Source organism: Grampus griseus (assembly GCF_964374135.1).
Source record: "Grampus griseus genome assembly, chromosome: 4".
Taxonomy (NCBI): domain Eukaryota; kingdom Metazoa; phylum Chordata; class Mammalia; order Artiodactyla; family Delphinidae; genus Grampus; species Grampus griseus.
Window position 1 is genome coordinate 134,984,793 of NC_138997.1, and position 25,503 is coordinate 135,010,295.

The window sequence follows — 25,503 nt, forward strand, 5'->3', positions numbered from 1 at the left end:
TAATTGGAGGGGGACATGAAAGGGACTTTTAGAATGCTGGAAAAGTCCTGTTCTTGAACTGCTTGTGATTACAGAGGCATTTGTGAAAAAAATCCTGAAGCTGTATGACTGTGTCCTATATACTTTACTGTCTGTATGTTACGACTCACAATAAAAAATAAAAAGAACAAAAAAATTAAGATCTCACAGTTGTGCATGAAAATCATTATATCCCAAAATATAATTAAGCTTTTCTCAGTACTTTGTAAAAATTTTACTTTGTAAAAACAACAAAGAAAATTGTTTTACGTGAATTTTTCTTTGTTCACCAAAAAGAACATATTATATTGTTATAGGATAAAATGAAGGGGTATGAAAAAGTTTTCCTTATATATTAACTTTTATTAATTAAATGTTCTTTTTGATACTTTAATTTCTTTTTACTGGTCACTGAGGTCTTTTTTTTTGCACACAGAACCACTAAGGATCTTGCCTGTGGACACCTCAGAGATTGCACTGTAGATTCTCATGGCTCCAGACAGTTGGTGGAAAGAAAGATGAGAAAAACTATGATTTGGGTCAATGACATGATTACAGAGCTAAGGTTTCCAACAGAGTTTCAGGTGGTCAACTTGGCTTCTGAAGCAGTTCTAAGGAAGCAGTGAGAGAACATCACAGGGATAATAGAAGGGCATTAACTACCAGAAGCCCCTACATGTATCAACTGAGACCTTGAACTATCTGCGTAAACATCAGAAGCAGGGTTCTAGCCAGCCAACTAGTGACTGAAAGGCTCAGGTGCTCACCTGCCCAGAACTTACTTGGCTACCTGGTTTCTGAACTACTTGCTAGCAGATTTAGCCTTGCTGCCCAGTTCTTCTTCAATTATGAGGATCTGGTTGTAGTTGGCCAAGTACTGGGTTAGACAAGGTGCACCAGTCTTGATCTGCCCAGTGCAGGGCTCCACCACCAGGCAAGCAATGAAGATAACTTCGGTTATGAGTTATGAGACACCATGATGCCCCACCCACCGGACTGAGCCAGTTTGCACACCTGAAGAGAATTGGCCAGGGAGCCGATCTGCTACACTTTGAGCAGGAGGCAGTTGCATGATTTCTCACCCACGGCCTTGGAAATCTGCTTCAGGCTGGGCACTGAGAGATTGTCCCCCACCACCTGGATTCCTGTACTAGCAGTGAACTTCTGCCAAGCTTCCCAGTCATCTTGGTCAAAAAGATCTTGAATAGACACCAATGGGTAGTCCTTGATGAAAGAATTGTACAGGTCGAACAACTGGTCAGGTGTGGTGTACCTGCTGAGATCATTGGGAGACTTGAAGTCCAGGTCACACTTCCCTGACCTGAGGAACTCAGAGGCAGCCAAGTCCATGGCAATGACAAGCTCATCGGTGTAGCCAGCTATCCTGATCTCATTCTTCAGCAACTCCAGAGCTTCTTTCTTCTTCACGAGCAAACCAGCCTTCATCCCCCACATTGATGGCATCTTTCCCATATTTCTTCTTGATGACATTCTTCAGGTTGTGGTAAACCTCTGCTCCAATGTGCATGGCTTCCCTGAAGTTTGCCTCACCAACAGGGAGGATCAGAGACTCTTGCATGGCCAGCTTGTTGCCAGCATGAGAACCATTGTCGATCACACTGAAGGCTGGAATGGACAAGATGACTTCAGAGCTGTCAGTCAAGTCAGAAATTTGGAGGTACAGGGGCACCCTTTATAAAAAACCTAGCCTTACAGACAGCCAGGGTCCCTCCCAAAATGAAGTTAGTACTATATTTAGATTTATTTTCCATTTCATTCATCTCTATCATCCATTTGTCAGTCTTCTACTTGTTCCAAATGCTCAGTTTACATAATTCCTCTGATCTACAAATATAATACATTTACCTAAAATTTTTAACTGGTAATTGTAGTGGATTGAATAGTGTCCTCTCAAGATTCATGTCTAACCAGAACCCCAAAATGTAACCTCATTTGGAAATAGGGCTTTTGCAGATGTAATTAATTAAGATGGAGTCATACTGGATTAGGCTGGGATCTAAATCCAGTGACTGATGTCCTTAAAAGAAGAGAGGACACATCAAAAGAGACATACAGAGGGAAGAAGCCTATGTGAGGACAAAGGCAGAGATCAGGGTGATGCAGTTACAAGCTAAGGAATGCCAAGGGTCGCAGGGTCCACCAGAAGCTAGGAGGAGGAAAGGAAGGAGTTATTCCTAAAGCTGTCAGACGAAACATGGTCCTACTGACACCTTGATAATGGATTTCTAGCTTCCAGGACTGTGAAAAAAATAAATGCCTGAGGTTTTAAGTCACCAAGCTTAAGGTTTTAGAGAGTAATGCTTCCACAAAGGAATTTAGCAATAATTTTATTAAAATCAGAAGTTGTAATTTTCATCTGGCTATCCAGATCCCCTCATATCACTGCAGAAAAATTTATCGTATTGGTAAATTACCGATCTTAATTTCAAAATAAAGTGTGCTTCTATCCTATCACGGCAGGAAAAATTATGTCTAGATTTTAAGACGGGGTTTGTGGGGCTTCGCTGGTGGCGCAGTGGTTGAGAGTCCGCCTGCCGATGCAGGGGACCCGGGTTCGAGCCCCGGTCTGGGAAGATCCCACATGCCGCGGAGCGGCTAGGCCCGTGAGCCATGGCTGCTGAGCCTGTGCGTCCGGAGCCTGTGCTCCACAACGGGAGAGACCGCAACAGTGAGAGGCCCGCGTACCGCAAAAAAAAAAAAAAAAAAAAAAAAAAAAAAGACGTGGTTTGTGACTTTTAGTTTCAAATTTGCTGTGTATTTACATAATTAATTCACAGAGTTCCCAAGAAAGAAAAAAATGAAACAAAACAGAACATTATGTTGTTCCATATTCAAGTTAATTCAAGTTCTTCTCCAATTCAAGTTAAAGTTGATTCACATAATTATAGGATATTAGGTAAATTAATGCATGAAATAAAGATGCAATGATATGCAACTGAGGTTTTGTTTGTTGAAGTCTTTAATTCATTGGCTGGAAAGGGTTGAAATGCTAACCTTTGGACCAGATAAGTGCCATCCAAGCTTTATTATACAAAAAATAGAAAAAATGAGATAGGAACGAATAGGGTTAGAAAATTGAAATTAGACTGAAAGAATTCTATAATAAGCTATAAAGTTACATGTGCACATACATTAAATGTACTGTTTGAATTCTGTAGCCCATCAATTCACTGAAATTCTTGATCTGAAGAATAGCCTTGTTACATGTTCTACAAATGAATACAAGAGAAACAACTATCCTTACTCATTCTAACATAACAAAATTCCTTCTAACTCATTTTGATTATAGTTTGCCCCTCATTTTTGATTACTCTATTTTCAAAATCAAGTACAAATAAAACACCAACAGCAAAAAAAAAAAAAAAAAAATTGTCACTTTTCTACCTTTCCACCTCCTTAGTACTTTAAATATGCTAAATCATCACTTTGTATACTTGGAGATTATGTTCAGATGTTGGTTTTCAGAACATTCACATTCTTTTGAAATACACCCCACAGATAATTTCTTCAGTAGTATAGACCAAGAGTATTACCTACATGAATTTTCATAAAGTTTATAGAACAAATTAGTATTTAGTCTAACGTGTAAAAAAACAAGTCACAATTTTGAGTTCAACAAATGGTCAAAGGTTTTATGTACAAACTCAACTTTATTGTTCATGTGATCTATTTAATGTGAATAAAAATCACCTTAGTTAAAGATTATATATGTTTAGATAATTTTTCCAGAATCAATATTCTAGTTTATTTAAATACCAACTTCTTTATCCTTAATGAGCCTTTCCAATTTTCCTAATATTTTAAATCTTTCATAGGTGAAATTACTAGTGACTGAACTAAAAGGGAATTTTAAAATTTCAGCCTATTCCAAAGAGGAAAAAGGAAGATGGTGAATCCTGTTTTGTCTCAGAAAAATGAACCAGCCCTCTAAGGGAACTAATTTGGAATCAAGGAGAAAGGAAATTCACACAACAAACAGAATCCATTTTAATTATCTGTGTGAAAGTAAAAATTGTTTGCATATGAATTACTGACTCTATAAGAAACTGATAAGTTTGAATAACATATTATGACATACATTTTATGGTGAACTCTATTTCAACATTACCCATGTCCATATTTATTGTCTTCTAAAATTTATCTTGCCTTTATTTATATCCAACATATTTAATGTCTCTATTGTTCATGCTTGGCTTCTTATTTTACTATAAAATAAAAAGAGTGCCCTAGACAAAATATGGTAATATAAAGAGATGGAGCTCCTGACTGCTGACTCCATTCAGGAAGCCCCACTCATTTAATACCCAAAGTTCTCAATTACATTATCAATCATATTCTCCCACCTTATACATGAACTACCACATGAACCAAACAGAACAACATAAATATCACATACATTTTTTTAAAATATCAGATATATTATCAGATAAACTTCACAGGAAAGTGTATACTATTTTTGAGAGCTTTATTTATTTTGTCAAAAACAGGTTCCATGTTTAGATGTTTGGCATCAACTTGATCATATTGAGATCACTTCTTCTTTAGCCATTGAACATGAGGAAAAAATAAGTTTCTAAACATTATCAAGTTGATGCAAGTATTACAATTTACAAAGTTTCCTCATATAGTCCTTGTTATAATATAGTTGAGATAATCAGTACCAACAGCTGAACTGGCAAGGTTAGAGATTAAGAAGACCAAGCTACACATAGAATGCAAAAAATCTGTAATTTTTTGACAGCCTATAGAACAGGAGAAATTATTTGCAAATGATGCAGCTGACAAGGGGTTAATCTCCAAAATATACAAACAGCTCATTCAGCTCAATACCAAAAAAAAAAAACCAAACCAATCAATAAATGGGCAGAAGACCTAAATAGATATTTTTCCAAAAAACATATATAGATCGCTAAGCAGCATATGAAAAGATGTTCAACATTGCTAATTATGAGAGAAATGCAAATCAAAACTACGAGGTATCACCTCACACTGGTTAGAATGGCCATCATAAAAAGTCTACAAATAATAAATGCTGAAGAGAGTGTGTAGAAAAGGAACCCTCCTACACTGTTGGTGGGAACGTAAATTGGTGCAGTCTCTATGGAGAAGAGTGTAGAAGTTCCTTAAAAAACTAAAAATAGAGTTACCATATGATCCATCAATCCCATTCCTGGTTATATACCCAGAAAAAAATAAAATCCCTAATTTGAAAAGATATATGTACCCCAATGTTCATTGCAGCACTATTTATAATAGCCAAGACATGGAAACAACAAAGTGGCCATCAACAGATGATTGGCTTAAAACGATGTGAAATGAAATATTACTCAGCCATAAAAAAGAATGAAATATTGTCATTTGCAGCAACATGGGTGGACCTAGAGAATATAATGATTAGTGAGATAAGTCAAAGACAAATACTATATGATATCACTTATATGTGGAATATAAGAAATAACACGACTCTATATACAAAATAGAAACAGACTCACAGACAGAAAACAAACTTATTTTTACTAAAGGGGAGAGGGAAGGAGGGAGGGAGGGACAGATTAGGAGTATGCAATTAACAGATACAAACTACTATATACAGCTAAGCAACAAGAATTTATTGTATAGCACAGGAAACTATATTCAATATCTTGTAATAACTTATAATGGAATATAATCTGGAAAAATAACTGAATCTCTTTGATGTACACCTGAAACTAACACAATATCATAAATCAACTATACTTCAATTAAAAAAAATCTTTCTGTGGTAGAGCATACAGTAACTTAATTATATTGTACACTTTGTATAATTGAGTTATTGAAGTGTACTTTGAATTTTTTATAGTTTCTGATGGGGAATTATGAACCTAAACATTGGCTTGTGTTGCTTAACCGACACCCATTCACCTAAATGAAAAAAGTCTCTAATTGGCTGGTGATCATTGCTCACTGAGAAACAACTTTGATAAAAGAAAACAGGTTTCCCCCAATAATTACCTGAAACTCTTATAGGACAGTGATTAAGAAAATGACTCTTTCAACAGATAATTATGCTGAAGAAGAAAAGCATTTCTATATAAGGTGATCATTGTACAAGGGTAAAGGATAATCAGATTAGATTATTTTATCTATTATCTGTTCATCTGTAAATTCTAAATGTTAATAGCTATTCAAGGCCTAAAATAGGGTGGACTGGCTATAAATTAGACAAGATGTCTAACAAGTCAATATAACATCAATGTTATAAAATGTTTATAAGGATCCCATTGGAGGAATGTTTCCCAGTATCTTCAGATAATCAGTCACAACCTTCAGAGTATCACTCACATTAAAATCACTTTAAAAAAAACTTTTATATAGGCCCATGGATATTCTAAACTTTTATACAGAATATCCCTCACTCAAAGAAATATCACTCCCTCAATCCCTTTCAACTCATTTTACCACCGCACACAGAAAAGGAACATTAGTTTAGTAAAATAAATGAGAAGGTGAATGAATGAATAAAGGAATATCAAAAGGTAGTTGTCAGTATAAAACTGCCTTTATGTAACTCATATTTCAACAATTGTGGGCCTCATTTCCTTTGTTCCTAATTTATTGACGATTTTTAGGAGAGAAATCTCTACATCAAGTTAGTGGCATATGAAGTACAGCACTTAAGTTAATATAAATGTGCTATCACATTAAATATATATATGTATGTATATGTGTATATATATATTTATATATATATATACACACACATATATATATGTTTTGTTCCTGTGGTATCTCCTAGCTTGGCTATGAAAAATAATTACGCCTGTGAATTTAATGTATAATTATCCAGTGCATGTTTATGGTAAAGGTTATAAATCCTGATAAGTAAAAAAAATAATGATACGGTGTTAGAGGTTGGGATATTTATGTATAAAAAGGTTACATGGAAAGAAACTTAATAACTCTATACCCTGTATCATGTAATTTAAAATTATAAGGCGAACCAAAAAATAACCACACCTTTCTGAAATATTTGTAAGAGGAAAGAGGAAATCAGTTGGAAGATTGTATAAGTGTGCTAAGCATTCCATCTTTCAGAGCAGGGTGTCAATGGTCGCTGCTTAATTAGGTAAATCAAGAAATGGAGGTATAAATCTATGTATCTGCAAATATTCTTACATATTGCATTACGACTTATTTAAGTAGGAAAGGATTTCTTAGAGAATTTTAGACATCTCAGAGCATTTTCAGGAGTGCTTGATAGAGTCAGTCCTGGGTACTTCACAGCTTGGAACAAAGCAGCCAGATGCATGGAATCTAGGAAACAACTAGCCACAGGGCAGGATTTCTCCAGCTCAGACAATAATGCCTGTGTCACCCGTCCCTCTGCATATATGACTCTCAGGACCAGCTGCCCCATGAATGCCACACAGCTGCCCTAGAATAACCCCTGTATGCTCGCTAAAACAAGTGTATAGCTGCCACCCGGTTTTGCTCATTTCCTCATCCAAGTTTAATAAGGAAGCTATCTAATCAGTAAAAATGTCAGTCATATGCTTGCATTCTGGAAACAAGTGAGTCTCAGAAATGTAGAATGCTAACCATTTAGATAGGTTACTGTAATCCTTTTTTTCTTTCTTTTCGGTACGCAGGCCTCTCACTGCTGTGGCCTCTTCCGTTGTGGAGCACAGGCTCTGGACGCGCAGGCTCAGCGGCCATGGCTCACGGGCCCCCGCTCCGCGGCATGTGGGATCTTCCCGGACCGGGGCACGAACCCGTGTCCCCTGCATCGGCAGGCGGACTCTCAACCACTGCGCCACCAGGGAAGCCCTCTTTTTTTCTTAAAACATAGAAATTTATTTTCATTGTTAGAGGCCAGAAGTCCAAAATCAAGCTATCAGTAGGGTTGTGCTTCTCCTAGAGGATCCAGAGGAGGATCCTTCTTTTTTCTGGTGGCCCCAGGCACTCTTATAAACACATCACTCAAATCTCTGCCGCCATCGTTTTCCTTTTTAAAAATTTTAAACGTTTTTAAAAACATTTCTGGAATTTATTATAGAGATGAACAGTACATAGAATTTGTTCCCTCATATCTTTTTTCCCAGCATTATTGAGATTATTGACATATAGCATATGTAAGTGTAAGGTGTACAATGAGATGATTTGATTCATTTATATAGGGCAAATGATCACCACAATAAACAACACATCAATTTCATTCTGTTGCATAATTACCATTTTTAGTGTAATTCTAATAGGTGTGATTATAAATTAACTTCCGAAATATTTACGATTTCACTTAGGTAATTATCTGAAAAAATATTTTCCTCAGAATTTTATGTTCACTATATTTTATTATATGTATGTGTGAAACAGAATAAAGGAAAGCTCATTTAAAATGGAGTCATGGGCTTCCCTGGTGGTGCAGTGGTTAAGAATCCGCCTGCCAATGCAGGGCACATGGGTTCAAGCCCTAGTCCGGGAAGATCCCACATGCCGTGGAGCAACTATGCCTGTGCACCACAACTACTGAACCTGTGCTCTAGAGCCCACGAGGCACAACTACTGAAGCCCGCGAGCCACAACTACTTAAGTCCGCGTGCCTAAAGCCCGTGCTCTGCAGCAAGAGAAGCCACTGCAATGAGAAGCCCGCGCACCGTGATGAAGAGTAGCCCCTGCTCACCACAACTACAGAAAGCCCGTGTGCAGCAACGAAGACCCAACGCAGCCAAAAATAAATAAAATAAATTAAATTTATTTAAAAAAAATAAAATGGAGTCAGGAGGTCAGAAGGGCAGTCCCTCAGGCAATACCATTTCACATCAGTGACAGACCCCAACAGGAAGACGTTAATTATAGAACCTAACAGGAAGAATTCTCCTTGCCCAGCATCAAGTCCAGCCAGCGGGAAGTGCTACACCATCCTGAACTCTTACTTTTAATAAATGAACTTTGTTTCAACACAACCCCTCCCGATTTCCTCATTTTTCTTTATAAAGTAGCATTCCTCTTCTTTGCTTGTTAGACTTGTCATTGGCTCTTGCTATAGCTTGCTTGTTCTGAATTGCAATTTCCTCCCGAAAAAATCCATTTTGCTGGTAAAATAACTGGCTGTTTTATTTTATTTTATTTTATTATTATTATTATTATTTGCGGTACGCGGGCCTCTCACTTGTTGTGGCCTCTCCCATTGCGGAGCACAGGCTCCGGACGCATAGGCTCAGAGGCCATGGCTCACGGGCCATGCGCCACCAGGGAAGCCCTAGCTGTTTTATTTTAAAGGCCAAAATAATAATAATACAGTGTTCTGGAGAAGATTTTTCTAATGAAAATAATATATATTAATCAACAAACTAATACTGACATCTCCTCAAATTAATAACAATAACTGTAACTACAATTTCCTGAATACTTATCTATGCAAAGTATTTTTTTCTTTACCTTCCCTTGTTTAATTCTCACATCAACTCTCAGATCTAGGCACAATTAGTATCACATTATAAAGAAAAAATAGACACCCTTAAAACTTAACAAAGCTTTCATATAGTAAACCCAGACAGAAAATCTAGATTCCAATATCCATGATAGCAAATACAATCCTCCTAAATTCAAACACAAAACCATAACGAGATTGCTGAGAATCCAGTATGTATAAGAGGTCTTTTTGAATTAAGAAACCATATTGGTCTCATCAAAAAGGTCTAATCTAGGGTGAATTCTTAGCACAAACACACAAAAAATTAAGAATATACTTCTCCATAATAATCATGCTACTGTATCTAGGGTATTTAATCTTTTCTTGGTTGTTAAATTAGACTTTCAGTTAGGCATGAGCATATACTGATGACATGCTGATTATTCATAAGGCCAGTGTCTCAGCTGGATAAACTAAGAGGGATTCAGCTATGATTCAGATGTATCTTGGTATGTTTGGTGAGCCACTGGAATTGATTACCAAGGGTAAGCTTATACAAGCTTATACAAGCTTGTATAAGCTTACAAGGGTAAGCTTATACTCTCCCTTGAGAGTGCTCTTTCTAAGAAAGATGAGCATCAAGGCAAATAAGTATTGCTTAAGAAAAATAGCACTAGGTGAGAAATATAATTTTTAAAATGTGTATTTTGTATTATCAAGTTTTTGCCTGCCCTTCATTCTCCCAAAAGATCTTGTGTAAGAAATCTAGGAAAAGGATATGATAAACATGAAAAGAAAAAAAAAATATATAAACTTTTCACTGAATTATCTGTAAAATATTGGCAACCACAGTGCCTCAATCACTCTTCTGACACCCACATAAAGAACTGCTTGAATGAGATAAATAAAAATTTGTCCATTTCTGTAGGGCAGCCATTTGAGAAACCAAGACTCATGGGGTGAATATCTGGAAAGATAAGACTCAGTGATAGCAGGATGGATAGTCAAGCTGTGTCATCTTGTTTTAAGAATAGGGAACAGAATCCAGGCTTACCACTTGTTAAGCAGAATAGGAGGCAATATTGCTGTAGCCAGAGCAATAAACAAGGCAACAGTTCCCTCTTAATTGTGATAAAAGATTTAATACTTGAATACTCAGGTTCCATGTGACAGTCTTAAAAAGATCAAATTTATAAACATATACTGAGAGATTCCTGCATCAGGGCATTGAATTTGTCAGAGGTAAGAGTTAATCCAATTGTGTGGGTTAAGATGAAGTGTACCAAATTCTTTTTGTTAATGTCAATAGTGACTATAATTTTTTTAACAGCCAAACTTGGATATTCTGGAAAAACACAGTTGCACAATCAATATTTACTTTATATTGCTTTGGCAAATACTCTGCACTTTTTATTTAAATACGAGATTTCTTTTTCTTTCTTTTAACCACTTCAAATGGAGACTTTTGGAAAAGGCAGGGATAAGTAAAAAAACACTAGAAAATTTCTTCTGTAACTTATTTTTAACCAGTTCACTTACTGGTTAAAAAAGCAGATGATAACTAAAAAGTCAAAGGAAAAGAAAATGATGGTTCATAAAAATACAGATGTCTTCATTTGAATACTATTGTTAGAAACATGGAAGTTTAATAACCCCACAGATGGTCCTCTAATTGAGCACATTTGTGGTATTTAAAACCAAACAATGTTGATAAATAAAAAGAATGGAATTACTCCATATTAAGAAAATAAAGTTTTTATCATCAAGTCTTTATCTTGTTGAACTCTCATTAAGTTCTGAGTGACCTTTTCTTTGTATAATTTATTTTTTCACACCACTCATTTTTTACACAAGTGTTTACTTCTTACGTATGCGTAAGTATTGTGCTAAGTAATACTTTTGAAAGAACAAGACACAAACCTACCTGCAAGTTGCTCATTAACTTATTTGGGTGCTACAGTGTCAGCTAAGTGTTTCCCGATAACTACATTGTCCAGTAAGAATTATATTCCTCTTTTTTTATTAATAAAAATAATTTTAATTTAGAACATGTGTGCCCATATAAAGAAATTTGCTGGTGCTTTAAAAAGAGATAAGCATATTCCCCTTTTGTCCTCTTTCCTTTCCCTCCTCCTTCCTAGTTAGTAAGGAGATGGGATGACAAGAACTAGAATAACAATGCATTGGAAGCCATGTTGAAAAGGGCAGCAGAACAATATAAAAGGAGTTCAGATGCCACACCCAGTCAAGTTGCTATATTGGCCAAAAATTCTACATGAAAGGAACTAAAATTTTGTTATTTTTCATCCCCTGTTATATTGGAGACTTATGAAAAACGGACCTGTATTTTAACACATGTAGAGATTATATAAATCAATAATTCTTAACTTTGTTAAGCTTAAACATGTTTATAATAAAATTTTATAATTTCCACTTAATATTCTGAAACTAAATTCACAGATAATTAACTTATGAACACTTAATTTTAAAATATATTTTATAAATCAAATTATAATGCAAGGATAATAGCAAGAAAGGTGATTTATTTATTTAAAATGCATTTCAAAATGTAAAATTTGAGCAAGAAAAAATGCAGTGGTTCAATGCTTACATATACATATAATAATTTAAGGCTAGTAGAGTTGTCCATATAAGAGGTACAGAAAGGAAGGTAGAAAGGAAAAGGGAAGAAGGAAGGAAAAAGGAAGGAAGGAAGGAAGGAAGGGAGGGAAGGAGGGAGGGAGGGAGAAGAGAAGGGAGGGAGAAGTGAGCAAAACAATAAAATAAAATAAATAAAAAATAATAAAACAAAAAGCTGTAGGAAAGTTTGAGGCATGCATCTGTGTCAGTATCAGATTATATTTGGAAAGCAAGGAAAGTGAAAAATAATAAATAATTTCAATATGTAATTTACATAACATGGATTTATCATTCTTGGATAAAAACAAAAAATATGTAGTAGGAAAATTGTATTAAATATTTTAAAACAAATTCTATTAATGAATTTCAATATAATCACAACTTTTCATGAGTTGCTGTTAATTTAACATTCTTAAATTTTCTTAAAAAATAATTCTGTTGCCAATCTTCTGAAATCTCCTGTTACATATTTGCAGTTGCTTTTGTTACAGTAAGTACACTATCAACATAAAATTATTTTCAAATAAATATGTAGCTGCAAATGTATATGTAATTTTTTTGTTTGTTTGTTTTTTTGTTTGTTTTTTGCGGTACGCGGGCCTCTCACTGTTGTGGCCTTTCCCGTTGCGGAGCACAAGCTCCGGACGCGCAGGCTCAGTGGCCATGGGTCACAGGCCCAGCTGCTCCGTGGCATGTGGGATCTTCCCGGACCGGGGGCACGAATCCGTGTCCCCTGCATCGGCAGGCGGACTCTCAACCACTGCGCCACCAGGAAAGCCCCCTGTATATGTAATTTATATGTATATGTAATTCTTTCTAAAGAAATAAGCATGAAAGTCTTAACTGGACCCAAAAGTTTTTATAGCTCAACTCATTATATCATTCTATGCCATAAAGTCATCTTCTAAATCAATTAATTCTTCCTCCAAATTCTTGGTTAGCACATTTCACATTCACTTCAGATAAATTCAATATTGCAAGTTCATGCTGACTTAGAATCATAATTAATTTTTGACAGCAACCAAATAATAGCAATATGTTTCCAAATCATTTTGTTTATATACATCCGCATCAAATTTCAACCAGTATGGGAAACCTTAAAAATTCTCATGAGTAAGGCTACTTTTATACTATGTACAGTTTTTAGTAATTCCTTGATCACTCCTTACACTTTAGTGAGATATACCTCATTTCCATGTAGCCTAAGACAGACTTCTTTTAACTTTGCATATATATCTGAAAAAATTATCATACCATTTGCTGTATTTTAATGTCAATTTTTAATTTTTCACTGAATAAAAAAAATCTACAATAAAATGGTAAAAAATATTTTTTAAAAGTTTCTTTGAAGGGTCACTGTAGCTCAATGTAGAAGTAAAAGGTTACCAAATAATCTGTCATTCCAGAAATTACTATACATTTTATACTGACTATTATACATTATTATACATTATTCATTAATAGCTCAGTAACTTCATTGAATTTGTAAGTCTTTTTCAAAGTTCTTGGCAACTAAGTGCTGTTGATGAATAATGCAATAAATTGCTAAAACACCTGGTGTTTCTTTTTTAAGTTGGCTGTAAACCTGTGTTACCCACTAACCCAAGTTAGTATTCCATCTGTTGTACAAGCGGTGTCATTTGAAAAGGGAATATTTTTTCCTGTGAACTGATTTTAAAGGTTTCAAATGTTAACAAACTGTGTATTACAGTCTGGTATTCTAAATGACATCTCCTCTATTATTTTTTCATTCCTTTGGAATTGTGCATATGGTAACTTCAGTTTATTATATACTTCAGTTATTTTTGCTTTCTCATTGATTTATATGAAAACAGTATTTTTGTTCAATGAAAAGATGTAAATTATTAGATTTGAACTATCATCACAATACAAATAACTTCACATATAGCTGGTAAGATAAATTTTTCTCTAATATTGCATAGTTCATCATATTTTGTATTATTTGTACTTTATATAAGGAAAAAAGAAACTTTGATCATTCTGGATTTAAAACTGTTTAAATATCCTAATGACAGCACAATACTTTCCAAAAATGTCTTTAAATTTCAGAATTGTGTGGTTAATGTGTTTCTTTTTAAAATTTGCATTTATTCTTGATATTTTTGTTGTTTAATTAGAAAAAAAATGTCAGTAGATTAAATGTACCCAAGAGCTTCATTTTGGAATGAAGTGATAAAACCCAACAAAAATTCAACTGAGGGCTTCCCTGGTGGCGCAGTGGTTGAGAGTCCGTCTGCCAATGCAGGGGACACGGGGTCGTGCCCCGGTCCGGGAAGATACCACGTGCTGCGGAGCGGCTGGGCCCGTGAGCCATGGCCGCTGAGCCTGTGCGTCCGGAGCCTGTGCTCTGCAACGGGAGAGGCCACGGCATTGGGAGGCCCGTGTACCGACAAAAAAAAAAAAAAAAAAAAAAAAAAATTCAACTGAATCATGTAGACAATTTTTCTTTATATTTATCATTTTAAAATAAGATCTAAAATCACCATTATTGTACCAGTGCAATCACAGACTGATACAAGTGTACCAGTGCAGGGACCGTATTGATGACTCATATATCACAAATTGTATTACTAAGGATGAGATGATTTTTCAAAATGTTAAACAACTCCTGGTTAACTTCCAAACAAAGCAAAGTTCAGTCTCCCCAAAATTTACCCAGTATTTACCTTTGATGTACATGAGAGCTGTGTAAAATCTATTTTGTATTTATGTGTACAATGGAAGGGGATTCTAGGCCCTATTTAAAGTAGACACCTTATCCCAGTCACTCTCTATCAAATAACCCTGTTTATTTTTTCTACATCACTTTATAAACTCTGATCATATATTTTTATTTTGTCCCCCTAGTCATCCATTATTTATTTTCCTCCCCCCTCCACACACATACATAACAGCTTCACACACATAACATGCTGCCTTATACACACACATAATCTGAATTTGCACTTTCTTAAAGAGGGGAAACCTTGTCTGCCTTCCTCATTGCTCCATCCCCAAGATTTAGACTGACACATTGTAGGCACTCAATTAATATCTATTAAGTAAACACATATTATATATATATATATTTATTTTTTAATTTTTTTTGCTGTACATGGGCCTCTCACCGTTGCGGAGCACAGGCTCTGGATGTGCAGGCTCAGCGGCCACGGCTCACAGGCCTAGCCTTCCCGGATCTTCCCGGACTGGGGCACGAACCCGTGTCCTCTGCGTTGGCAGGCGGATTCTCAACCACTGCGCCACCAGGGAAGCCCCATATTTTATATTTTGATCCCTTTTATTTGAGTTAAATGTATTGCTCTCCTAAGTGAGTTCCATGTCATAGCTTAAGACGCAAAGTAACTATGACAAGATTAGAACAACTCAAGTGGAACACTGCTGTGATGTGATTAGCAGCAGCCATGTTTTACATGGTTATTTTAATGTTAACTACCAAAAGAACTTTTACATCAGAAGATAGTTTTTAAATTTTAATTTCTAAACTACAAGTGAAATGAGCTGATTCTAAAAATTGTACACGTTATCCACTTACGAACTTTAAAAAATTGACATTTTTAGTCTCTCATGTAAGAAACAAGAAACAAAAACACTGCATTCAGAATGAGCCAAGGTACACTTTCGCAGGAATGTTGAATCATAGTTTGCCTAAGGAATACCAGAATTGCTCACATTTGCATATTTAGATTAATAGTACATTTCTAAAAGGTTTGTGCTGTAATTGGAACTTAAGTAACATTTGTAAAGTGTTATCTGTCAGAGTCTGAAGAGACCCAAAGAGAATGTATGTCATTATGCAAAATTACTAATTAAATACAAGTAATTTAGCAGATAATTTACATGTTCATTATATAATAGAAATTATTTAGTTTTAGGGGTTCTCTTTGTATTTCTAAAGTAATCTTGACCCAAGGGATCACAGACTGTTAAGAAGTATAAATTATAGAATGAGACATATGCTGAACTGACTCATAGAGCTTTTGTTGTAGCTAATGATTCCTCTAACAGTAATTGCATAAGGGAAAACATTTTCTTTTTAAGTAAATAATGTTCATTACCTCTTAAATCTACTGTCACTTGAAAACATTAATGTGGAAAAATTTTTACCTTCTTGATTAGCTCTCCAAGGATATCCAGCAGCTTTAAATTAATATTGATCAAACAGAAACCATCATATCCATCAAATTGTTCTTACAAATATGGATGCATGGGAAAAAGTATTTTAATAGATTCTGGAAAGAAAAACACTCTCCTGAAATATACTGTAAATATATTGCAAATTATTAATATGAGGAAACTGTTGGAATGGGGGATTTATTTTGTGGCTATTGATAAGCACTATCTCTATTGATAAATCTCAAATACTTCAATATTAAAGATTTGTATGTATGGTCAAATTGCAACCATATTGTGTTAGTAATTGTTACCTGAACACTGTAACTTTGGGAGGAAAAGAAAACAACCTGTCTTCCTAAACTGACCTTTTTCATCCAAGTTGTCTGAAAGCTCTATGAGGGTAGGAATTCTGTTTCTTCACAGATTTAGTACCAATAACCGAAGGCACATTTTAATTTAGGTGACAATTCCCTCAAGTTCTTTCTGTTTTCTTTTGTTTTAATTTATTGTTGGCTTTTAAATAACTTTTTAAAAATTTAGTATTTATTTTATATTATTTTTCTAATTGTTATTGATATAATTTAATGCTATTCACTTTCCTCTGATAACTACTTTAGTTGCATCCCAGATTCTGATTATGTCCTGCTAAAATTCTGAGGCATGTTGCAGTTTGATGTCTATTTCCAGTTTCATCCAAGAGTTAACATTTTGTGTTTCTAGGGAGAAGAATTTTATGTTTTTCAATTTTATTATGTATTTCTAGTTTTATTGAAAAGAGTTCAGAGAGTTTTATTTCTATTTTTGGGAATGTATTAAGATTTCTTCTGTGGCAGAAAAATGGTCAATTTTCATGAACATTTTCTTTGCACTTAAAGAAGCATAGTATCTCTATCTAGATTAAGATTTCAATATATAAGGTCTACGTTATTGATGATAAATGTTCAGTACTTCTATGTCTTTACAAAGTTTGCTCATGTGATCTGCCTTGGATCAAGAGAGCTGTGTTCAATTATATTTTTGTTGATTGTTTTTGCTTATTTCTTCTTGCCACTGCTGTAATTGTTGTTTAATAAGAATAATTTTATTGTTTGCATAAAATTAATGACTGCTACACGTTTCACTAAGCAATATTGTTTTTAACTTTAAAAAACTATAATTTTATTATTTTATACTACCTTTTTGGTCTAAGTTTTACCTTTTCAGATATCAAGATTTTAACCTCTACTTTGTTTTAATTGTGTTTGAAAAATGCATTTTGGCGTATCCTTTTATTTTTATCACTTTTGAAGGTTTTTTGTTTTTAGGTTTGTCTCTTGTATAGAGCATAATTTTTAGCTAATAAAAATATTTTCTTTCTATTGGTGATTTAAGCTCATTTACTTATTGCTATAATTAATATATATAGCCTCTAATCTCATATTTTAAAGTCTTATTCACATATAGGTATATCAATATGTGGTCATTTATTCTCTCATCATATATTTTAATATTTAGAAAACCTTGCAATTCTAGATTAATGGTTACCTTTGTACTAAAGTTTTTAGAATATTCTTAGTCTTTGCACTTTTTAATTCAGTCCATTGTTTCCCTCTATGAACAATATTAAATTTAACTAGCAACTTTTTCTTCCTTCTCCTCTCCCTTTCCCTCCAGATCCAAATTGAAGTAATGTCTTTTACTCCCAGTTAATACTTATAGGCACTTAGTGAGCTGATTCTACTTTCATATACTCTCAATTTTCTAAACCACTTTTGCTTTATCTAAAATGTCAGAGCATTTAACTTTCACATACTTTATCATCTTCCAGTTTCAAGTTGATATTCTCAGTTGTTTTCATTTTCTAAAGATAATTTTCTAGTAGATTTTCTCAGGAAAAACTTTGGAAACAATATTCCCTGTGTTCTGTCATGTTCTTAAAATCTGTCCATGGCCTTTACACCAGAAGGTCAATTTGGATAGATATAATACCTTTTAATCATACTTTCTTTCCTTAGAATCTTACATAGTTTTCTGGAACAAAACATTACTGTTGAAAAGTCTGATGTCAATTTGATTTCTTTATAAGTGATTTGAACTTTTTGTCTGAAAGCTCAAAGAATATTTTTCCTTTTGCTCTGAAGTACAATAATTTTGCTTGAATATTTCAAGGTGTTAGGTTTCAACCACTCTAGGTTGATTTTACCAGGTACCAGGTATATATGTGTGTGTATATTAATAGTGTTGAATGTATTTTCCCCTTTTGACATTATCTACATACTTATTCATTATTGTTTCCCTTCCAGCTTAAATTTCATTTCCATATTTTTTTTCTTTAGAGTTCACTAATTTCTAACATGATCAGATACTTTTTTATATTATCTTGTCCAATATAATTTCTAGATTTTTCTAAAGTTGATTGATGCTGTTTTTCATAGTTCCTAACATTTTCTCTAAACCTTTAACTGATTTTGCAAGAGTAAGGTAAACTTTTTATCTGTTTTTTGTGTATGTTTCTTGGGCATGCTTTCATTGTAAGAATGTTATGCTGTTTACTCAGTATTAAGGGCTGAATTCCCCGCCCCACCCACCCATTTATATGTTCAAGTCCTAACCTTCAGTACATCAGAATGCTACTGTAGGGTCTTTAAGGTTAATTGAGGTCACTAGGGTGGGCCCTAATCCAGTATGACTCTTATTCTTATAAAAAGAAGAGATTAGGATGCAGATACAGAAGGAAGACGAGTAAAAGCTCAGAAAGAAGACGGCCATGTACAAGCCAAGGACAGAGGTCTCAGAAGAAATCAGCCCTGCTAGCAACTTGATCTCAAACTTCTAGCCCCCAGAACTATGAGGAAATAAATTTCTATTTAAGCTACCTTTGTTATGGCAGCCATAGCCAAATAATACAATTGTTCCCTTTATTTTTTCCAGGAAAGTCATTGTATGGGACTAAATTTTACCTTCATTTATTTGTCACAGAAGATGGGTTTTCCTATTCTATTTTAATGGGAGAATTGGTCAGAATAGCCTTCCTATTTCCACGGTTATAAAGCTCCTTGTTGTATTGCCATGGAGAAAAATATTTTTAATTTTCTTATGTTTTCTGACATCTTCCTCCACTGCAGTCCTCCGTGATTTTTATGCTTTTCTTTCTTTTGCCCTAGTGTCCCTATCTTACTCCATTTAGATTCTACTCACAAAAGTTTCTCCTCAGTGCATGACTTTGGTCAGAAAGGAAGATTTTACTGTTGACTTTCAAGAGTCATAGGGTCTAGACTGCCTCAGAACTGCTGCTTTTCAGTAGTCCTCTCCACTCAGCTGTCAATCAAAACCTGTGTTACCACCCACACCCCTCTACCCAAAAGACTCAGTTGCCTTTCTTTTGGGTTTGAAAAAATGTCATGTGAAGTACAGACATAAATATTTTCACTTGCCCTACTTCAAGGCTATCAGAATGTTCTTTATTGTCTTTTAAATTTTTCTACATAGATGCTGATAACAGAGGTGCCTAGTTGCTAAAGAATAATAATTACTACATTTTTGTTGGATATTAAAGGAGACTGAAAAACTATGCTGCAACAGTCATCTTGCTGTCAGACTGAAGTGTGCCTGTTTGGTTATTTTAATTAATGTTCCCAAACCCAGTGAAGAATAAAAATACAATAGTGGATCCCTCTCACACATTTGTAAGATTATCACGGAAGGGGCTATACTTATCAGTACCTTGAAAATATATTTTCTTCCCTAATTTCTATCTTCTATATAATTCTAACTTCCTATTCATTCAATTTAGTGCATTAGCAACATAATTGATCCACTTCCCTACACATTGCCCTTTTTTGTTTTTATTCCCTCTTGTACCTTAGCATGATTGTGCACCCCTAGCAGGTACTACAAGACTAAAGCATAATTGATTATGGAACATATATTAGAATCAGTGAATCCCAAGATCAGATTATTACTCCATTGTATTTCAGTGATGTGAACTTCTTATTCAGTGAAAATACCAATATGTTTACTTTTGGTTTAATTTGTTTTGTAAATTCTCTACCTTGACTTCTATATGTATTTTTTCGTGCCTCTCAGGATTTGCATCTCATTACCGTCTGTACCTTCTGTATGCACACTTCAATGCACTGAGATATGATTGGTTCAGCCAGTCACCACCCGAATAAAAGATATATATTTGGATAGATCTCTTCTGTTTGCCTACTGCTGATTTTCAATAGTCAGCCTATAGAGCGCTGTTTCTGGATCTGTTTGCCATCATTGTTTAGTAGCTGTGGCCAACATAATATGTCCATGAGTTTAACACTTGGCCACATACAGGAAACTGCCTATTGCTTTGTTCAGAAGAGAGGTGAGGGAGCAAAAAGTACTTATTTTAAACAATGTTGATGTTCTCTGATCCTCAGAACATACTAAAAGTTATAGTGATAGTTTACATAGCTCCTTTCATACCCATGCCCTTTCTAGGATAAAATACAAGTACTTATGGGTTTGTGGGATTCCTAAAGAAACAAGGTTCAATAATTAAAAGGTTAAGTAAATATGTGCAATGCCAGCTTTGGTAGACTCAAGTTGTTATTGTTTTCCTTTGTTTGGTTGTGATGTCACCAAAATGACAGTACAGTTTTCTAAGAATTAATAAAATGGGACTCCCTTGAGCAATTTGGAAGAAGATGATGGTAATCCTAGGCTGCAGAGTAATATGCAAAGAAAATACCTTAAGAACATATATCAAATAAGAGAAAAAGAATCAAATAGAAAACTGCAAATGTAAAATGGTCTTAACTGCAATCTTTTTCCAAATTAGTCCAGATTCCTGAAGAATACAAAGCTCTATGCAAAGTTGTTTAAGCTAAGGGGAAATTTCTGCTACTGGTGTATTTTGGAGAGAAACATGTGATGAATAGCGACCTAGAATCCTCAGGTAATCTCATGGCCACAACTTGAAGAGGCAAATTAGAAAAAGAATAGCAGCTTGTTTAAACTATGTTTTTAATACTAACTTTAAAATTTATATACTTAAATATGTTACTTGTTAAATATTGGCACATTAGAAACTACAAATGCATTAACTTGTATTTTTTTCAGTTGACATAATTGAGTAGAGAGAAAAATCAGTATACCATAGGTAAATGGTTATAATCTATATTATGGTTCATATAAATAGATAATCATTTATGTATGGCAATGATGTTGGATAGCAAGTCATTATGTTAAAAGTAAATATATTTCTATGTATTTTTTTAGAATAACAAAAATATTTTACTAAAACATAGTAAAAATAAGAAATAACAACAAAACATCTTATAACAACAAAAATATCATACAGCTAGGAATAAGACTAAGAAAGATATGCAAGACTTCTACACAAAAGCTACGTAATATTATTTTAAAAATTAAGGAGCACAAATAAATAAAGGGATATCCATTTTCATGGGTTAGAAGACTATACTGTAAGGATTTCAGCTCAGAATCAATATGATCACAATAATTTCCCCAAAAGATTTTGTGTGTATATATGTGTGTGTACACATGTGCAAAAATATATGCATGAAATTGTAAAAGTTGCTTTTTTTCATTTGTATGAATAGTCAGATAGCTAAGAATAAGCAAGATAATCTTTAGTAATAAGATGAAAAGATTTGTTCTATCTGATATAAAGATTATAAAGTAATAAAGGCTATATGACACTGGTAAACGATAGACAACTAGACTAACGGAATAGAAATCCAGAGACTGACCTGGTAAAACAAATGTGGGCATCTGATTTATGACAATATAGCACTTCAGAGTAATGCAGGGAAATGTCTATACTTTTCAATAAATAGTAGTATTGAATCTGCTGGATGTCTACATGGAAAAAAAAAGATCACTTCCGAATTCATATCATAATGAAAAATCCAGGTAGATTGTAGATATAATGTAAAAGATGAAGTTTTTAGATATCAACAGAAAGACAAGCCATAATCTGGGCTCTCACCCGTCTAACCCATGATGTGTTTACTGTCTCTATAGTTTTGTTTTTCCCCACAAGGTCTTAGAGTTGGAATCACACCATGTGCAGCTTTTTCATATTGGTCTATTTTACTTAGTTATAGGCATTTAAGATGCCGCGATGTTTTTTATGGTTTGAAAGCTCATTTCTTTTTCACACTGAATAATGTTCCATTGTCTAGATGTACCATAGTTTATTTATCCATTCACCTGCTGAGGGACATCTTGGTTGCTTTCAAGTTTTGGCAATTATGAATAAAGATGCAATAAATGTCCATGTGCAGGTTTTTGTGTGGACACAGGTTTTCAATTTATTTGTGTAAACACCAAACAAAGTGCAATTGCCAAATATGATAAAAAGTATGTTTAGTTTTGTAAGAAACTGCCAAGCAGTCTTCCGAACTGGCTGTCCCATTTTGCAGTCCTACCAGCAATGAATGGAAGTTCTTGTTACTCCATATCATCATGAGTGTTTGGTATTGTTAGTGTTTTGGATATTGACCATTCTAATAGGTATGCATTGGTATCTCCTTTTTTTAGTATGCAATTCTCTCGTGACGTATGAGGTTGTACATCTTTTCATATGCTTACTTGCCCTCTGAAAATCTCCTTTGGTGAGGTGTCCATTAAGGTATTGTGCCCATTTTTTAGTCAGATTGTTTTTGTTGTTGTTGTTGAATTTTATTTTGGGTATCAGATGTATCTTTCACAAATATTTTCTCCAAGTGTGTGGACTGTCTTCTCATTCTGTTGAAATTGTCTTTGACAGAACAGAGATATTTAGTTTTTATAAAGTCCAGTGTGTCAGCTATTTCTTTCATGGATCATGACGTTAGAGTTATATTTAAAAAGTCATCACCATACCCAAGATCATCAGATCATCTATAGACTTACTCCTATGTCATCTTCTAGGAGCTTTAGAGTTTTGCATTTTACATTTGGGTCTATGATCTATTTTGAGTTAATTTTTGTGAAAGGTATAAGATCTGTGTCTAGGTTCACTTTTGTGCATGTGGATGTTTGGTTGTTTCAGCACCCTTTATTTTTCTTTTTTTAAAAATTATTTATTTATTTTTAGCTGCGTTGGGTCTTCGTTGCTGTACACAGGCTTTCTCCAGTTGCGGCAAGTGGGGGCCACTGTTTGTTGCGGTGCACGGGCTTCTCATTGCGGTGGCTTCTCCTGTTGTGAAGCACGGGCTCTAGGAGCGCAGGCTTCAGTAGTTGTGGCGCATGGGCTTAGCTGCTCTGCTGCATGTCATTGGCAGGTGGATTCCTAACCACTGCGCCACCAGGGAGGTCCAGCACCCTTTCTTGAATAGACTATCTTTTCTCTGTTTTATTGCCTTTGCTCCTTTATCAAAAAGTCAGTTGGCTGTATTTATATGGATCTATTTCTGGGATCTCCATCCCATTCTATTGATCTATTTGTCTATACTTTCAGCAATACCACAGTCTTGATTACTACAGCTTAATAGTAAGTCTTGAAGTTGAACAGCATCTGTCCTCCAACTTTGTTCTTCAATGTTATGCTGACAATTCTGGGTTTTTGCCTCACCATGTAAACTTTAGAATCAGTTTGTCAATATCCACAAAATAACCTGCCAGGATTTTGATTGGGATTGCACTGAATCTACAGATAAAGTTGTGAAAAACTGACATCTTGACGATATTGAGTCTTTCTATTCATGAACATGGAATATCTCTCCATTGATTTAGTTCACCTTTGATTTCTTTCATCAGAGTTTATAATTTTCCTCATATAGATCTTGTACATATTTTGTTAGATTTATACTTAAGTGTATCATTTTGGGGGTTATCAATGTAAATAATATTGTGTTTTAATTTAAAATTCCTCTTTTTCATTGCTGGCATGTAAGAAATTGATTGACTTTTCTATATTAACTTTGTATCCTACAATCTTGCTATAACTGTTTACTAGTTCCAAGAATTTTGTTGTCAGTTCCTTCAGGTTTTCTACATAGATGATCATATAATCTATGAACAAAGATAATTTTATTTCTTCCATCCCAATCTGTATACATTTTTTCCCTTTTCTTGTCCCTATGATAGTATTATTTTTAATTTTGGGGGGAAATTCCATACTGTTTTCAATAATGGCCACACCAATTTGCCTTCCCCCGAGTAGGGCACAAGGGTTTCCTTTTCTCCACATTGTCACCAACCCTTGCTATGTCTTATCTTTTTCACAATATCCATTCTAACAGATGTGAGGTGATATTGCACATTGGTTTTGATTTGCATTTCCCTGATGATAAGTGATGTTGAGCATCTTTTCCTGTACCTGTTGACCATCTGTATGTCCTCTTTAAAAAAATATCTATTCAGATCTTCTGCCTATTTTTAAATCAGATTGTTTGGTTTTTTGCTGCTGAGTTGTATGACTTCTTTATATATTTTGGATATTAACCCTTTATAAGATATATGATTTGCAAAATCTGTCCCATTTTGTAGGTTGCCTTTTCAGCTTGTGGATGGTTACCTTTGCTGTGAAAAAGCTTTTTAGTATATCTGATATGAATTTTATGAATTTCTTAGTCATTATTCCTTCCTGTTATTTTCTCTCTTTCTTCTCCTTCTGGTATTCCCAGTACTCATATATTACACCTTTTGTCTTGTCCTACACTTCTTGGATATTCTATTTTTTTCAGGTTATATTTTTCACTTTAGACTTTTGGAAATTTTTATTGACATGTCCTCAAGGTCAGAGTTTTTTTTTCTCAACCATGTCTACTCTACTACTGAGCCCAAAGGCATTAATCATTTCTGTTACAGTATTTTTGATTTCTTGCACTTCTTTTTGATTCCTATCATTTCTGTCTCTCTGCTTACCTTACCTATTTAATCTTGCATTACTCATCTGTTCTTGCACATTGTCTACTTTTTCCATTAACACTCTTATGAGATTAATCACTGTTGTTTTAAAATCATAGTTTGATAATTCCAACATTCCTGCCACATCTGGGTCTGGTTCTTATGCTTGTTTTGCTTTTTCAAACTGTGTAATTTACCTTTTAGTATGTCTTATAACATTTGCTGAAAGGTGGACATGATGTACTCTGTAAAAAGAACTGCAGTGGGAAAGTGTGGGAAGTGAAGTGTTCCATAGTCCTATGATTAGACCTCAGTCTTTTAGTAAGCTTGTGCCCCTGGGCTGTTTTTAATTTTTCACTTGCATAGGTGGTACAGGATGCCTAGATGGGGCTGGAGTTGGCTATTTTCCTTCCCCCATGTCAGTTAGGCTCTACTAATACCTCAAAATGTTAGACTCTTACAAAACAGTTTCTTTTTAGGTCAGG

At 34.5% G+C, this 25,503-nt stretch overlaps 1 pseudogene across 1 annotated transcript in view; it reads right to left on the reverse strand.

The window, feature by feature from the left end:
- Window positions 1-820: 820 nt before the first annotated feature.
- Window positions 821-25,503, reverse strand: part of LOC309822320 (alpha-enolase-like) — a 32,398-nt pseudogene continuing 7,715 nt past the window's right edge. The window contains exon 2 of the transcript in view: window positions 821-1,823. The product of the transcript in view is annotated as an alpha-enolase-like (transcript). The remainder of the gene's footprint in view (window positions 1,824-25,503) is intronic.